An 18,380-nucleotide genomic window follows, 5' to 3' on the forward strand; every position below is an offset into this window, starting at 1 on the left:
TGGTGCAGACAGGCGCCAGGCCGCATGGAGGGGATGCTGGGCTGCACCGCGCCTCCCGGGCCCCCCTGCCTCCCGCCGTCCTCCGCCGCGAGCCGGGCACCGAGGGTCCCAGAGGCCGCGAGCCTCTGCCTGCAGGGGTCGCCCTCGGAGCGCGGCCCGCCCCCTCCTCCTCGGCCCCCGCCCCCGGCCCCGCCTTCCCGGGTTCGGCCCCCGCGCGGCCGGGCCCCTCCAGCCTCTCGTCGCGCAGCCGCCGCCAAAGCCTGGAGAAGTGGAATCCGGCCGGCGCCGCTGCCTGCGCGGGACTCGCCGAGCGGCACTGGGCATGCTCAGTCGCCGGAGCCCGTCCTGGTCTCAAGTAGGAAGCTCGTGCGCTGCAGCCGCAGCCGATCCGGGCGCTCCGCGGAGAAGGCGAGACTGGAGCCGAGCCGCCGGGCGCCGGGGCCGGGGCCGGGGCCGGGGCCGGAGCGAGCGCGGCGCGCACCGCCGGTGAGCCTCGCCTTCTTCCTTGCTTGCGCCCTGGACCCCGGGCGGCCCGGGAGTGCAGGCGGCAGAGCCGGGCAGCGGCGGCGGCAGCGGCAGCGGCAGCGGCGTGCGACGAGCGGCTGCGTGCAGCCCCGGCGGCTGCTCCTCTCCTGCCGGCCCCGGGGCCGCCCGCCCCGCCGCAGCCACAGCTGCAGCAGCTGCCGCCGCATCTGCAGCGGGCGCCGGCGGCGGAGTGCGGGGCCACCGCGGGCGCACTCCTGGACTTGCCTCCCTCTCGCTGGCCGGCGCCCTCCTTCCCGCGGCAGCCCGGGCTTGGCCGGGCCTGGGCGCGGGAGACGGGGTCGGGGGTGCGCCGGGGGGGGCTGCGGAGCGCACCGGGAGGGCGGGCGCCGGCGGGCAGGGCGCACACCCCCTGCCCTGGCACCGGCTCGGCTGCGCGCCGGGCTCCCCTCCTCCCGGGCGGCGCGCTCCTGCCGGGGGCTCGCAGGCGGCGCCGGCTCCTCGGGGGTTGCGACGCTGGCCGCGGGGAGACCGCGGGGGAAAAGTTCAGTCCCCCCTCGCAGGCACGGAGCGTTTGAGCTAGAAAATGGCTGTGCGGAGGGGACCGAACCGGGGAGGCGGGCCCCGGGGTCCCGAGAGCCGCTCCGCCGCCCGCCGCGCTGCGTGGAGCCGGACGCTGGAAATGACATTGGTGCGACGGTGACAGCGCTGGGCGGGGAGGGATGCGGAGTCCCGAGGAGACGATGCGAGGCGGCCTGGACCGCAGGTGAAGGGCTCCGGAGCTGAGGGGTCGTGGGACTCGAATCAAACAAAAATACGTGGGAGAAATCAGATTGCGGGTTGTAGCCGTTTCGTAGCCAAGTTTGCGCAGTTTAGAGCCGCGACTGTCAACAAGCGTTTTTGGGTGGATTGAGTGGTTGGGGGGGGGGGCGGGGGCTGGAAATAAGGGTCCGTGTGGGAAGCCCGGGCAGGACTGGCCTCTCGAGGGCATAGTGTTGCGAGGTCCCTCCATCACTGGTGTCCCTTTGCACGCGATCACTTAGGTGAAATCTCTGAATTCAGGGTTGTCATAAAACGATGCCAGCAGTGCTGCTTTCGGTTCCAAGAAATGAGGAAACTTTGCGAGATTGGCAACTGTGTGTCATTTGTTCTGATATTTGACCGATTTAAACCACCCAGCAGTGGCACCCTGATCTGTCGTTCTGGGTTTAGGTCTCTTAAGCCTCTATTTATTTATTTCTCCGTGCCATGGGCTTCCGTTTGTCCCCAGATGGCCGTGATAATGAAGGATGCCGGACTTGGTGGAGCTGGCCTTTCAGGGACATATAATCTTTAAAGGGGGATTTCTTCTGGAACTTCGGTAGCCGCTCAGATGTGTTTTCCGTTTGTAGCTTGAGAACGGTAATTGCTCAACAATTGTTTGTCGTAACTTGCAGAATCTTAGAAATGCACTTATTGCAAGGGATGGCATGTAGCAAATGGATGAGAAACGTCTGCGCTGGGGGAGATGCCGGGAGAACGCAGGTGGCAGTAGAGTACAATGGGCTGGTGGTCGGAACACCAGGGGAGAAGCAAGCAGATCAAGATTTCTGTTGCTGGCCTTTTGTCATCATTTTACAGTGTGGCTCCCCCCCCACCCCCCCCATCACTTAGAGTCTTCAGAATCTAGGGATATCCCTAGATATTTGCTCAGAGGCTTTGAGAAAGGATTCTAAAGTTGAGATTGTTTTCTAGGGAAGGAGTTTTCTTGAACTTCTATTCTCTTTTCCAAAGGATGCTTTTGACTAGATAATTCGCCCTCAAGCAGCCAGCACCATTCAGCACTTTCTGAAACTTTTATAAAGTGGTAGTGGAAAAGCTTAATGAACTGAAGTGTGAAAGATCGGCATTTTACATTTAACTGGAGTGATGTGAATAAGAGACTACAAAATTATTTTAAGAAAAGACTACTAAGTGTTGCAAGAATCCGCATGTATAAAGATAACGTATTTTAAAATTGTTACTCTTTTTATGTCATGTTTCAACTTTTTAATGACTGTTTCTTTTCCTGCCACCAGAAAAATACTGAATTCCCCCCCCCCCCTCTATTACAACAGGAATTAATACTAAAAAGCCTGCCATAATATTAGTACAGGGTTATGGGGACAACTCTGATGTCAGAATATCTAAATTTATCTTTTAAGGAAAACGTAATGTTGTTTCTCTGCATCTTTTTCTTAGTTACACTTTAAAAAAAATATTTTAAATAGGCTTCACACCCAATGTGGGGCTTGAAGTCACTAGCCTGAGATTAGGACCTAAGCTGAAATCAAGTATCTGATGCTTAACCCACTGAACCATCCAGGCACCCCAGTTACACTTTTAAAATAGACATTAGTCTGATATTATAACACCTTGAATTTTCCATAGCTGTAAGACTTTTAGGAAAGTATTTTAAGAAGGTATTACTAGTTATGTGGGTGATACTTATTTCCCTTCTTTGGGTTAAGGAAACTTAATATTTGTTTAATGCTTGCTCTGTATCAACCTGATACAGTTGCAATGGTTTGTCAGAGTCAGAGTGACAGATTCTCTGCAGTAGCCTGGTGGGATTTGGTGCAAAGACCATCATCAACCAGTGACTTCCAACACTTGCCTTCTGGGCCAGACTCTTCTGCTACTTTAACTTGCTGTGTGTGATCTTGGGAATGTCAGTTTATTTTTCTGGGCCTCAGTTTTTCCATCTGTACAATGAGAGAGTTGCAGTACAGTGCATTCTCTGGATGCCTGTTGAGTTCTTTTGTCCGGTTTCAAGGGTCTATGATGCAACCTTTGGAGGAGGGGTACTGCATGTAGAGCATTACATGAAGGTGATTTTGTTTCACAGAGTCTGGCCTGTCCTGCTTTGAGGAATCTGCCCCCCGCCCTTTTTTTTGGCCAAATCCTGACTGCCTTTTTAGTTTTTGTTAAAGAATGGTTGTCATAAAATTAACTCTGTGGCCCTTCCAAGTCTAGGTAGGAGATAAGGGGATGATTAGATTTGGATAAAGCACACTAGATATCTGAAACTGTTTCATAGCATCTTCTGAGGTGAGTCTCTGCTCTTGGGCATGCAGATAAGCTGAGAAAGGAGCCACCACAGAGGAAGGTGTCCTGTGTCTTGGGTTTCAGGCCCACTTAAGTGAAATTTTGGCCAGCCTGTTCCATGTCTCCATCCTCTCTCTCTTTAGCCTTTGATTAGAAATGTAGCCCTTGGTCTCTAGAATAAAATTCTCATCATCATTTCATGTTAGCACAATCCCTCTATTGGGCAGGTGTCCAGGTGTCCAGGGTCAGCTACTGCAGTAACAGGAGTTGTGGCTGGTGGAATGTACCTACTCTACTTTGGCAAGATTGTGAACTTTTTTTGTTTTTTTCTCTTGGCAAGTTATGGTGATGGGTCAGAAAGCAAAGGAAACTGGTCCTTTTGGTGTTTGTAGTGCACTTTGCTTTCACGATGCTCCCAAAGCTCAATGTCCTGAATGAACCTTTCAGTGGGGCAGGTGAGGAGATGCCAGGGTTGTTACCCATATTTTAATAGTTGATAATAAACAGACAGTGAATCTAGCACTTCTGATATTAACCAGGCTGCAGGGTTGCTGGGCATCTGGTAGGAGTGGAGTGATAACTTCGAACAAGAGGTGAGAGCCATAAGAGAGGAAGCACACGAAGAGCAGAAGACAGTCAAGTCACTACAAATTGGCAAAAAGTAAGAAGCCTACATCAGTTTAAAAGTATTAGAGGCCTTTAGGTGTAGACTCATAGGAGACATTCCTTTTCTGCATAATCTTATTTCTATAATGTTTGAATCTTACCTGGTTTCCTAAGCACTGAATGGATGCTAGGACAGGCATTACTCTTATCATCAGAAAAGTCTTACTGTGTAATTTATTGCTACATGAGATGTACAGACTTCTATGGAGAAAGATGGGAAGAGAACATGGAAAAAATGAATGGTATGGAATTATGGATTAAGGTGTTTCTTTGCTTATTAATGATTTGACAGTGATTGTAGATAAGGTGAACTACTCTTTGCCTCCTGTGGAAATCTTGCAAGATTTTGTCTGCTATGTAATAGCTGAGGTTTTTAAAGTGTAACTCTATGCTTTAGGAATGCTTAGAGTGGGAGGAAGAGTAGTTTGGGTTTGTGTTTTTCTTTTAAAATTGACTAAGAAGAATGTAGTTTTATAACTGAGCTAGGAGTGTGTACCTAGGGGCATGAGGCTGGAGAGAACTTGCAGAGAGCTCTAGAGAGTGAAGGGAAACACTTTTTAAAGAAGGAAGGCTTGGCATCACAGTGGTATAAGATGTAATGTTTCCAGAATTGATGCCCTATACATCAGATTTTAGTTTCCACTCACAATTTAAAAGTGCAAAGCACAGTATTAGGTCCATAGGCCATTGCTGTCAGTGATGTGTTTGCTGTCCTTATCAAAATAATGATGATGTTGTAGTGAATATTTTGTAAGTGTGTCCAATTGAGGATATGTGTCCTTTTTTCTCTGAGACTATACCCTTCTGATTTGGGGATAAGAATCCTTTTATGATTTGATGGGAATATTTTTATTTGGCAGCTTAATGGTCCATGAAATTGATAAGTCTGGGAAGCTGGGCTTGAGATGTTGAGAGCCATGCCCTTGGGATAGAGTGAGTAGTGGAGGCCCGGCCAAACTGGAGCTTATGGGTGGGTTGATGGGGCCTCTGGGCCTTCCAGGAATGTAGGGTCACTGGTATAGACTCAGGGTCTTAGGAGCTTAGAAGAAACTAATTTTGAAAGTGCTCTGGGAACCAGCAGATATTTTTGAATTATAGCCCAAGGAATGTCAATGGAAGTGCCAAAATGAAAGATGAGGGTCTGAGAGAGCAGAAAGGACAACTGATTGTAATGTGAATTTCAGCAGGCAAAGCCTCAAAATGACAGATCCTAGTGTTGGTTTCTTTGCACACAGGCCTCTTTCTGTGAAGGCGGCACACTTTAGCAATATGGGGTTGGTGATTCTAGGAAATGCTGATGGAGTCAAGGCCGTAGAAACACAAGTGGTGTAATAGCCAGCTTGGTTTGGACCTTTGCAATATCATGTCTTCCAGAGCAAGCCTTGATGAATCGCTGGAGGAACCTTAAGAATAATTTGCTCAAGGCATTGCAAACCCAAATTATTACTGTGTTTTAAATAGTAGGTTAAGAAAATAATATATTTAAAGATGATATTTGAAAAATCTATGCTAAATGATATCTGGATCTTGCTGATCATCATTGATAATATAGTATTAATGTTATTATGGAGCTCTTTGTGTTAAGAGCTTTATCACTATTACCTTATTTAAGTCTTACAAAATGCTGTGGTGCTGTTCCCATTTTAGAGATAAGGAAACTGAGGTCCTTTTCACTAAAGCCTTTATAGTAAACAGTGACACTTACCCTGTAACTAATCAATATGGAGGCCCCATGGTTGCTGGAGATCCTAACAGAATGAAGAAATAACATTTGGTAATTAAGGGTCAACTGTGTGCCTCATGTTATACAGGAAACATTTCACTTAGTCCTTTGGGGTACCTTCTCCTTGTCTCCTCTCTTATGAGTGAAGAACCTTCCTAAATTCACCATTTGGGAAAAAGGTGAAAATTTCACCTTTCATTCATTTTCAAAATGGACATTACTGTAAATCCACATATTTATTTATTTATTTATTTATTTATTTTTATTTATTTTTTATTTTTTAAACCCACATATTTAATGATGGAATTAGTTCTTTCATATTATGTCTCCAATATGCATTTCTTTCATGTGGATACAAATTGAGTAGCAGAAAATCCAAATATCATTTCTAAATTTGTCTGACTAGGCGTTGCTGTGTAACCTCTCTGGACAGATTGCAGTCTAGAATGTTTCTGTTGTAAATAAAATACACTGGAATCTGATTAGTTGTCATGCGCCTATCATGAGGCAATGCTAGAATGACAGAGGCTTCCGATGACTGGAAAAAGGTGAAGTGAGTGTTTCCAGGGTTCTCCGGCTGCCTGTGGCTGACTCAAGATTTCTGGTTGCCCAAGCGGTGGGTCTGGAGAAAGAACTTCAGCACCCCAGATGATGGTTCCTCCCTTTGGGAGCATCCAGCATGCTCCTGGATGCCAGCTCTGTTCTTACCTTCTGATCTTCATTTGATTTCCCAAGGGGACTTTTCACCTGGGCAAGAGAGATCAAAAGAGGTGGATCTGCTGATTTGCTAGGCAGTACTATTTGTCAGTGGAAGTGAATAAATTAGAATTTCTTTAGTATGAGTTAGGTTTCTTGAGCTGATTTTTCCATAAGTGAACCAATACAAAATTTCTGAACTTAACTGAGGCATAGTCTGGACTCACAGGGGTATAGATGCTTCGAGAAGCACTGGTTTAACTTCATGTTCTTCTGATATCTGACCAGAATCTCTTATCTTCTCCAGTAACCAAGCTTTATTTATTTATACATTTTTCAGATCACTAGTGAAGACAGACTTTTTTTGTGTGTGTGTGACAGGGAAACTTAGCTTTCTTTGTTCATGTCTTTGTTCAGCAAATGTTTTTTGAGGACATACTTTGTGCCAGGTACTGTGCAGAGTTCAGGAAGACAGACAGGAATGTACCAGAGCACTGATGATACGGTGCTACGGTAGAGGCATGTGTGTGAGGTCTGAGCAAGTGGTCCTGTCTCCATGGGAGTGGAGAGGCCTCATGGAATATAGGAGCTGTGGCAAGGGACTCCTGTAAACCCCCACAGGAGGGGGGGGTTTTCTGTAGAAAACCCTTCAGCTAACTCCTTTTCCATTTTTCCTTGCCTTCATAGAATTGTCTTAGCCTGTTCCTTCTATCCAACACCTGGGATTTGCAACACCTTCCAAAGAGAACCTAGAGATTTGCACTTTCAAGTCTTTATAGCTATGGTTCTCAACAAGGGAGGAGGGCAGTTTTGCTCTCCAGGGAATATTGTCAGTATCTGGAGATGTTTCTGATTGTCATGGCTTTCGAAGGAGTACTGCTGGCATCTAGTGGGGTAGAAGCCAAGGATGCTTGTAAATGTCCTACAGGAAGTACATGCACAAGACAGCCCTGCAGGGAAGTAGTAGGGATTTGGTGGTTAAGAGCCAGACTCTTAGGGTTCCAATATTGCTGGGCAATTTAACAGCCATATGACTGAGGCCAACAGAATTGCAGAATTACAGGTGGAGAACAGAATTTACAGTGCTTTAGTTCCCTTATCCATAAGTAAGAATACTATATATGATACGGTTAAGTGGATTTCATGAGTTAATATAGGAATATAATAATGAATAATATTTGGCATAAAGGAAGATCTTAACAGTTATTATTTATTTTAAGCAAAAACTAACTTTTGACTCCAAAGAGGTTGAATTTAGGGAATCCAGGGCAGCCAAGTTTGTGGCACCACCCCCTATTATGCTTTGGTGTAAGAACTGGCCACTGTTTTCTTTCTCTGGTTCCTTTTTGTCCATAGATTTTATTTTTCACTCTTTCCACCTCTTGATTCTAGGACTTTGATAGCTTTGTCTTTCATCCTTTTTTTCCCAGGGACCCAAATTTATGCCCTTAATGAACCGTTCCCTGGAGGGCACAGAAATATATTTACGATTTTCCTTAGCTCTGTCTATTTTGGGAATGGTGAGAAAACAGGAAGCAGGTCAAGGGAGAGCTGCCTTACTTCCTGATTGTCACAGCTCCCGTCTCTATAAAATTCCATGCAAGACTGAGAGGCAGGTGGTAGTGCCTGCTTAGTAACTAACTCTTCCCTCTACGCCCACCGGCTCCACCCCCAAGTTAGGTGCCTACTCCTTCTAAAATACCCTGTAATTGGGTCACAACATCTGCCTGCTTGAAATCATTTCTAAAAATCAAAGCAAAGATGCAAGCTGTGTCAGTGGGATTTAAAATGTCTCGGTCTTCTACTTCAAGGTTTCGGAGTCTTGTTTTGTTCTGAAAACAAAAGGGAGCAAACTTGTTATCTCAGGTGACAGTGTCTTTGTGGCCTAGAACTGTGTCTTATTTTCACTTGCAAAAGTGCTCAAACCATGGTCCTTGCTGACTTGTGGCCTCCACTTAGCAGATCAAATTTACTGTCAAATTTTCCTAGCATAATTGACTTGAAAAGATTTTCATTCTGTGTTTTGAATGGGATCCACAGACTGGAGAAAAATGAAGATGTTCAGTTCATCATAAGCTTTCTGACTCCTTCCCGATGACACGGTCATCTCATCCCCGGATGAGGGCAGTGGCCTCTCAGTGGCCTCCTGGCCTGTCCAGCTCCATTCATTCAGTTTGGCTTCCGAAGCGCTGGGCACTGTTCCAGATGCTGCCTGTGGAAACTGACCAGGGTGGAAACCGACCCGGATGGCCACTGTCTCTGCCTGCCTGAAGCTCTCTGGCTGTAGGGAAAGCTGGCAACTGTGATAAAATGTGCTGTGTGCTACCAGGAGGGGAGGTGGGAAGTACTTAGTGCTTCTCGATCAGCATTTGCCCTGGTTGGGTGTGTGTGTGTGTGTGTGTGTATGGGGTGTGTGGCAGACAAGGCTTCCAAAGGGAAGGGATGCTCAGGGTAGTCCACAGCGTGCCTGGTGCCTCCATCTGTGCAGCCGTGGAAGGCGCCCCTGACTCCAGGCCCCCACGTGGAGCCCTGCTGTTGCGGATTGCGTCCCACTACTATCACCTCTCATCCCCCATGGCCTCTCTGTTTATGCTCTGCATTGCCTCCAAGGTGATCTTCAGAAATCCTCTACAGGTCCGGGCATGCCCATCCCAGCCCTCCAGGGGCTCCTCACTCACTGCCCTCACGACGACGGGCCAGCTTCTTGGCATCGCACCTGGTACCCTTCATGATAACTGCTTTGCTTTCCATCTCTTGCTCTGAGCTTTGAGACACACCGTTCTTTCAACATGCCTGGTTTTCTCTGGCCTTTGGGCTTTTATCCTGTGTTCCCGTCACCTGCAACCATCCTTATTGTCTGTGTATTCTTCACTTCCTTGACTTTTTTTGTTCCTCCTCCGCAAAGTGGCTTAATCATCATCCACCTCAGTGTGTGTCAGAATGACCCGAGGGCTTACTAAAGTAGACATTGCTGGTCTCACCCCCCAAATTTCTGATTCAGAGGCCTGTGATGTGGCCCAGTCAAAATCCGTACCTCTGACAATTTCCCAGGTGATGTTGATGCTGCTGGACTGGGGACCACACTTGGAAGACCACTGGGGACACGGTCACCCAGAACAGGATGACTGGCTCTTGCTGCCACAGTGAGCTCCTGGTACCCTGTCCTCCATCGTGCCCTTTGGGTCACACTGCATTGCACCTGCTTACCTCCCTGGCTTGGCTCCTAACCTGTAACCCTTGAGGGATGACACTGCTACTGGTTTGTCTTTGTGCTCTCAGGGCTTAGAAATCCTGGATGCTCAATCATTCTCTGTCAAAGAATGAATTTGTGAATGAGAAGTAATTTTGTCATTGGAAGCTTTAATAAATATGCCCCAGAACATGTGTGACACCTAGTTCTTCTGACAGTCTACCCCCAGTTGTGACGGTATAGGTTTATACCATGATGTTAAGGACATCGGCATGCGGTTGGTTAACACAAGACCCAGTTAACTATGTGGTTTGGTGTCTAAATTCTAGAAAGGTCTAGGAGGGGAGCTCATATTAAACCCATTATTGTTCCTGGAATGACTAAAAAATACATAGGTTTTTAAATAGTCACCTTAGTATGAAAATAGGCATCCAAAGAAATGCAGATGTCATTTAATTTAGCGACCATAGCATAACTGTGGCCTTTTTATTTGAAGTAATAAATCTTACTGAACTGGTCTTAAATGTAACCAGATGTTTAAGTAATCATTTCTCCAAGCCAGTGAGAGGGATGGCTAGAACACTTCATGTACTCACTTAGTCCATAAATGTTCATTGAACACCTGCTATGTGCCAGTAGGCCCTAGGATATGGCACTGAGTAAAACACTCCTGCTTTCTGGGTGGGAGGTGCCATGAAGAAGACAGAGATGGGTGATGTCATGAAAAGTGCCCAGTGGGCTCCTTCAGATCACGTGGTGAGTAGGTGTCTATTTGGCTGTGTCCTGAGTGGCAGGAAGTGACGACCAGGTCTATCAAGATCATGACATAGAGAGGTGCAATTTAAGGGCACGAGAATGCTGCAGAGGACCTAACTTTAAAACATCTTTTTGGGGAGCCCTAATACCTCTCTAGTTTTGAAGACTGGGTTGATGTCACCTTTATTATGTGCATGCTTATCCAGATCTGGGCTCTAACCTTGCTTCCACAACATCCAAAGCAGTACTTCCCAGAGGGTGATGAGTGAATCCAGAGTGACTGGGAATATGTTGGGAATAAAGACTTCTGCCATCAAGTTCAGAAAACTGCATGTACTTTCTCTTTCCATTAATATATTCAGGAAGTCCTACTGAAAAGAAAGTTCATTTAATCCAGCATTTGCCTGTGGGGCAGTTTTGCACAGTGTGCTTGCTCTCAACTGATGTTTCTTCTTGTACACCTCAGACAACCAGCTGTAAAGGTGCTGCTTTGTGCGCACCTAAAAAGAATATTTCATGTGACACAGACTTTTCTCTCCTCTTCACGTCCCACTTACCCTTTGGGGACTTTGATTGTTGAAGAAGAGGCAGAGGAAGGAATTCTCATATTGGTTTTCCAAATGCCTCCTGCCTAGTTGATCAGACCTATTGATTTGGGTCCAAAGATAAATGGCCTTTAGAGCCTGAGAGATCATTGCTCATTTGCTGCATTCAGGGAGGAGCCGGCTGGAGTGTCACATGGGATGCAAGCTGTTCCTGCACATGCTTTAGCCTCAGTTGCTTTCACAAAGAATGGTTTGCGGTCGAGTTGTTCCTATTATGATGTCATTGTCTTCTTCATTGCTTTGGGTGTCTGCTCACTCTAAGTAAAGTGGGGGGAAAGGAGTGACCTGCTTGGAGTGCCTAAGGGTGAGCCTTATGTATGAATAATAAACCTGGATCAGACACTGTATTCTAAGTTTTTGCTGATGTTTTAGAATCTTCCTTTCAACCTAGATTTTGGCCCTTCCTGAAGTCAGAGCAGATGGACAGGGTCTTTTTGAAGTTTTCTTCTCTGTTATCTGTTAACCTTTTTTTTTTTTTTAAGATTTTATTTATTCATGAGAGACACAGAGAGGCAGAGACATAGACAGAGAGAGAGAAGCAGGCTCCCTTGAGGACCCCGATGTGGGACTTGATCCCAGGACCCCTGGATCATGACCTGAGCCAAAGGCAGATGCTCAGGTACTAAGCCACCCAGGTGCCTCTCTTGTTAATCTTTATGGTCCTGGTTTGATACAGCAAGCCAGGAAAGTTTCACAGCGGGACAAGCTCACTGAAAAGTTTCATTTAAGGGAGAGCCTGGGATGAGTCTTTCTGTAAAATAATTGAGAGTAAAAGAACATTTGGGTTAGTTGTCAGGGTTGAGAGGAGACCCCTTCCGGTACTACAGATTTTTTTTTGTCCTTGTGGCAATTTCTAGAAAGATGCACTGGGGCCTGACTGATAATAGAGTTAAAGAAGATGTCCCTAAGTCAAGATTTTGGAATGATTAGTCCTTTTGGGTCCTCCGTGTTTGGGTACTCTGTTCTCATGCATTCTGCTCTCTCTAAATGAAATAGGAAATTTAGTATGAGTGGTGGATATGTCGGATACCATTATTGTGGACAGGATCTCCATGTCTTCAATTATGTAGTAGCCCAAAACCCCGCATTCAAGCTAAATGTATTCCAGTGCTTTGGGAAGAAATTGTGTGAGGAGAGGTGCAACAGACATAACACTCCCTGCTCTTATTCATGAGACCTAGCAATTGGGTCAGTGTCATTTTCTAAAAATGTCTTTTTTTCTAGGACTTGAGATTATTTCTACTAGAATAAATAAAGGAAGTCTTGTATTCCCTTGACTTTGGTGTAATTGTCTCCCAATCAAAGTCATCTCCTGCTGACTTGGGTTTTATTTCATCTGAAATCATTTTCCTTTACTGTTACTAGATCCAACTGTTATATATATATATATATATATATATATATACACATATATATATATATGTATATATATAGAAAGAAAAATCAATATAAAAAAAGAAAGTGGGGAGAATGTTGATTTGTGACATTTTTATTTTTATTTCCTGGGAAGAAAACAGGATTTTCATTAGATGCCGTCATGCTCTTTTCCACTGAGAGAGATAACAGTAGGATGAATGGCCACATTTGGAGTTTATGTACATTTTTGCTTAACATTTAAATGGTTTTTGTGTAAACATTTGTGAAGCTGTTGCCCTCTTTCTGCAGTACCAACTATTACACGGGATGGTTCTGTTTGCCAAAGACAATTTCATCATATGAGAGTGAAACTTCAGGCAATGCGAGAGCTCAGCAGATACAAGTTTTCATGAAAGCACATTTATTTTTCCTTGGCGTTGACCTTGGAAGTTAATTTTTGAAAAGCTTGAAGGTGTATCATTTTGATTGATAGTTAAGTTAAAGGATACTCAATATGATGTAATTATGCAGATTTCATTTGCATAAAGCAAAAGATGATGAAAGAAAGAATAGAAATAAAAATGGAGTGGCTGTGTTGTGGGATTTTGGGTGATTTTGTTGGCTTTCTCATTCTTCTTCCCTGACCATTGTTACTGTTTTGATATCCTTTTAGTAAGTAGTAGAAGGGGAAAAAAAATTTCTCACATGTTCATTTTTATGTTCTCTAGAGGATATGCATTTCAGGGTGTTTCTTCAAGGAGACTAACTGGAAACAAAAAAGAACGGCAATATGCTTAGTGAAATAAGCCAATCACAAAGGGACTGATGTTGTGTGAGTGTATTTATGGTACCCAGAATAGTGTAACTCCTGGAGATGGAAAGTAGAAAGGTGGTTGCCAGGGGCTGTGGTGCAGGGGGAATGGGGAGGTGGTGTTTAACGGATCCACAGTATGATTTGGGGAAGATGGAAAAGTCCTAAGAATGTGTGGTGGTGATGGTCATACAACAGTGTGAATGTATTTAATGCCACAGAACTGTATACCTAAACATGGTTAAAATGGTGAATTTTGTTATGTGTATTTTACCATAATAAAAGCAAAGGAAGTATAATCTTAGAGAGAGAGAGAGCTGGTCCTGTGTCCTCACATTAGGCTGAAGCTACTCTGAGTGTGTTCTAACCTTTGTGCAGCCTGCCACTGGGGCTGAAACTCTGAAGGGTGCAGAAGGCAAAGACCCCAAGACCTTGGGGGGAGGTGGGCATAGGTGCCACTCAACCTGAACTAGATGCCAAGTTCTTGCCTTTCCAGAAGCTTTCATTTATGAGAAATGAACACTGATTCAAGACAAGTTCGAAATTGTGAATTGAATATGCTCTATGTGGGACATATTTTTGGCCGTATCTGTTACTGACTTTTACTTTGGAAATTAAACAATTTGGTAAAAATTAATCTTCATTTGAATGTCCTCCAGAATTGTGGCACTTCCCCCACCTATTTTGTTGAGTGTTTCCTCAAAGCCAAGTGACTATGTAGCCTAACTTTTCTTTTGCCTCATCTGTGTTGTTCTAAAGAGAGTGTAGACTTTAGGTCTGGACAGGGCCAAGTTTCAGCATGGGCCTTGCACTTGGAAGGTGGATATAGGTGGTTTCTCTGCCTGAGCCATGATTTCTCCATCTGTAAAATATCTAGAATGATTCCTTCCTGGTTGGGAGGATTTATTGTGATAAGATGTGAAAATGAGCGCCACTCTTTTGATTACTTTGTGTTGAAATGGCCAGTAGGTTGACCACATATTCTAGATCACCCCCACATGTGTTATTGTGCTATAGAAGATGGTCCTTCTTTCACAAAGATGGTGCCGAAGGCGAAGAACGAAGCCCCTGCCCCTCCCAAAGCCGAAGCCGAAGCCAAAGCAAAGGCTTTGAAAGCTTAGAAAGCGGTGCTGAAAGGCTTGCACAGTCACAAAAAAAGGAAGATCCATAAGGCACGTACATCCCAATGACCCAAGACCCTGGGTCTCCGAAGGCAGCCCACATATCCTCGAAAGAGCGCCCCCAGGAGAAACAAGCTTGATCACTATGCCATCATCAAGTTCCCCCTGACTACTGAGTCAGCCATGAAGAAAATAGAAGACAACAACACACTTGTGTTCATTGTGGATGTCAAGGCCAATAAGCACCAGATCAAATAGGCTGTGAAGAAGCTGAATGACATTGATATGGGCAAGGTCAACATCTTGATCAGATTGGGATCATCTAAACTGTGTCCAGCTGGCTATAAATCTAAATATAAATTTTTTCACCATAAAAAAAGAGAAGATGGTCCTTGATCAAATAGACTTTTCAGAATTAAAATATTTTATTTCTTTTTGAGATTTTATTTATTAGAGAGAGAGAGAGCGCGCACACTTGCACAAACCACGGGGAGGGGCAGAGGGAGAGGGAGAAGCAGACTCTCTGCTGAGTGGGGCTTGTTCCCAAGACCCTGAGATCATGACCTGAGCCAAAGTCAGACACTTAGCCAGCTGAATCACCCAAGCCCCCCTCAAGGAAAGGGTGGTTCTTCTAGAAAAGACAAACGGAAAGATGTTTATAATTTGTAGCAGGTTTTTAATCTTTATATTCAACTACATGTTTTTGGTTTTCCTTGTTACCTCATTCCCTGCTTTGTAGTATCTTCAGATAATGTGAATGATATTCCCTCCATGTGTTTGATGCCTCTTATTATAGTTGGATAGCTTTGGAAGACCTGTGGATCGGGCTTTGATCCTGGGTCGGCCTCTGTCGGCGCAGTGATCCTGAGCAAGTTACCTCTTTTTCCTCACTTGTAGGAGGATCCCATAGAAATGATAAGGGTTTGGGACACCTGGGTGGCTCAGCAGTTGAGCACCTGCCTTCGGCTCAGGGTGTGATCCTGGAGTCCCAGGATCTAGTTCCACATCGAGCTCCCCATATGGAGCCTGCTTCTCTCTCTGCCTGTGTCTCTGCCCCCCTCTCTGTGTCTCTTATGAATAAATAAATAAAATCTTAAAAAAAAGAAATGATAAGGGTTGATGTTTATTGAGCACTTACTGTGAGACAGTGGTCACTGTGGCAAATGTGTTACATGGAGGGCATCATCGGGTCCCACACCTTATTTTTTTTAAAGATTCTATTTATTCATGAGAGACACAGGAAGAGAGCGATGGGCTCCATGCAGGGAGCCTGATGCGGGACCCAATCCCGGGACTCCAGAATCACACCCTGGGCCAAAGGCAGGCTTCAAACCGCTGAGCCACCCAGGATCACCTGGGTCCCACACTTTATGAGGAAGCTGCTGTATTATCCTCTGATGTAGGTGGGGGAATCTGAGGCTCGTCAACCTCCACGGGCACACAGCTAACAGGTGATAGGATTGAGATGAGTGTAGATTATGAGGATAGAACTTGGCACTGGGGAAAAGCACTTAGTACATGTGAACGCTGCATGTATCCCTGCGTGTGCGTGCACGCGCACACACACACACACACACACACACACACACACACACACTGCATACTCTTAAATTAATATTTCCCTAAGATACAAGATCTACCAGGTTATAAAATCTGGAATTCCTAGGAAAGTGGAGAGTATCTAGGACCAACTGGTGTGAGAAAGTACATGTCAGAACCACAAACTGTATTTGGTTGTGATTGTAGCTGCTTTGCACTTTCTTTTTCTAATTGCCTTTTTAAACAAAGAAAATTTCTATATTTTTTATGGGGTTAATATATACTTTTAAAGGATGTAATTGGGGGTTACTGTTTCTCTTTGGGAAAAAAATCTGTTATTTCTCTAATCAATCACTAAGCATCTTGTCCCGAGAATAATTACATAGGATCAGTTCCAGCCACTAGGGGTGAGCAACTGGCAGTCTTGAAATGTCTGTAAATATATTAGTCTGAAAATTGCATTTTAATGTGGTGTGCTAATAAAATAGAATTTTACTTGCTAAATTATTCCATGTTAATAATGATCTTTTTCTAAGGAAGGCTGTTAACTTTTTTTTTTTTTAAATGGGTCGTTCATATCTTCCAAAATAACTTAACTGTCCTTTGGGATAACCTCTTAGACTTCCACTTCTATTTGAGTCTGGAAAGTTGATGGAAGGCAGATAGAATTTCAGGTCAAGACTTTGATTTTAGGAAATATCATTTCCTCTACAGTTTGCTTTGACTAGCTTTGGCCTATAGTACATCCTGACTTAAATGCTAGATTTTAATTTTTTTTAAAAAGATTTTATTATTCATGGGAGATGGAGAGAGGCAGAGACACCGACAGAGAGAGAAGCAGGCTCCATGCAGGGAACCCGATGTGGGACTTGATCCTGGGACCCCAGGATCACACCCTGGGCTGAAGGGAGGTGCTCAACCGCTGAGCCACCCAGGCATCCCTATATTTTAATATTTAAGATGAGTTATGGCACTCATGTGGTCTTTATCACAATCTAGGTGATGCTAGCAAAATGTATTCATTAGTTAACAGAGACACCTTCCAACAAAACCATTTCGAAGAATAATTCCTGAGTAGTGGGTTGGTTAAACATTACACATGCCAGAGATGTTTCCCAAGTTTATTTAAAGAGCCAGATTCTGAATTAACTTGTTTTGAAAGTTTTTGGTTACTTCCCTAGTATATAGAGAAAATCAGGCGGCTAGTGTATGGTGGACATAATTCTCATGATTAATAGATGAGCAAAATACAGTTGATATAGAGTGAGTATACAAGTTTGACACTAGACTCTGGAAGAATAGGGATGCTATCAATGGAAGAAACATGAAATACCTGTTTACTTGAAGAATTGTATACTTTGTTTACATTTTCCATGAAGGCTAATTTTTATTAAAATTTGAAAACTGCATGTCATCTTAAACTGTTAATTATAGACCCCAGGGAATCATTAGCTTTCAGAAGGAGTGGGCACTTTTATTGACAGTTTAAAAAAAAAAATCAAATAGGTCACTCTTATAGAATACTGTTTAATTATTGCTCATTGGCCAAAACTCAAAGGTATTGCCTAAAGTGGAAAGAGTGAAGGTGTATAATAAATCAAGAGAGTAGAAAGTAAGTAGATTATAAGTACTTGAAGTTTTTCTCGCATATTAACTGGGTTCCACTCTAGGAAATACTGACTTTTTCATGATAAAGAACATTTCTCATGTACTTAAAGTGTGTTTACATTTTGGTTATGTCCTGTTTACTTTGTATGGAAAGAAACCCTTGAATCTCAAACCTTTAACTGCTCCTTATTCAGAGGAGCGATTTTAGAACTAGCAAATCTTACATCAACGAAGAGGGTAACTGGTTAGAGACACTGAGTCATTTCCCTGCATCTTTGGAATCAGTACTATCCAGGCTGTCTGTTATGGGTTGAATTGTGTCATTCCCCCACCACAAAGGTATATTGAAGTCTTAACCTTTGGTACCTGTGTGTATGATCTTATTTGGGAATAGGGTCGTTGCTGATGTGATCAAGTTAAGATGAGTTCATACTCCTCTTAGGTAGGCCCTTAATCCATTATGACTGGTGACCTTATAAGAAGAGGGGAATTTGGACACAGACCAAAGGGAGAATGCTCTGTGATGACAGAGGTACACAGAGAAGGAAAGAAGGGGCCTTGTGAAGATGGGGAGGGGGTGCAGATTGGAGTTACATTGCTATAAACCAAAGAGTGCCTGGGACCTCCAGCATCTGGAAGAGGCAGGGAAGGACCCCCTCTCAGTGGTTTTGGAGGGAGCACGGGCCTGCCAACACCATCATATCAGGAATCCAGCCTCTGGAACCATTGAGACAAGAAATTCCTATTGTTCTCAGCCTCT

The 18,380-nt window shown here is 44.5% G+C and overlaps 1 protein-coding gene across 6 annotated transcripts in view; it reads left to right on the forward strand.

Moving 5' to 3' along the window:
• Nucleotides 1-253: 253 nt before the first annotated feature.
• The window catches only part of APBB2 (amyloid beta precursor protein binding family B member 2), a 369,758-nt gene continuing 351,631 nt past the window's right edge, over nucleotides 254-18,380 (forward strand). For 5 of the 6 annotated variants that reach the window (XM_041752053.1, XM_041752059.1, XM_041752056.1 and 2 more), the window contains exon 1: nucleotides 254-486. The gene's annotated coding sequence lies outside the window, so the exon portion shown is untranslated. The remainder of the gene's footprint in view (nucleotides 487-18,380) is intronic. The other variant, XM_041752057.1, reaches the window with a different exon arrangement.

The sequence above is a fragment of the Vulpes lagopus genome, chromosome 4, assembly GCF_018345385.1.
Source record: "Vulpes lagopus strain Blue_001 chromosome 4, ASM1834538v1, whole genome shotgun sequence".
Classification (NCBI taxonomy): Eukaryota; Metazoa; Chordata; class Mammalia; order Carnivora; family Canidae; genus Vulpes; species Vulpes lagopus.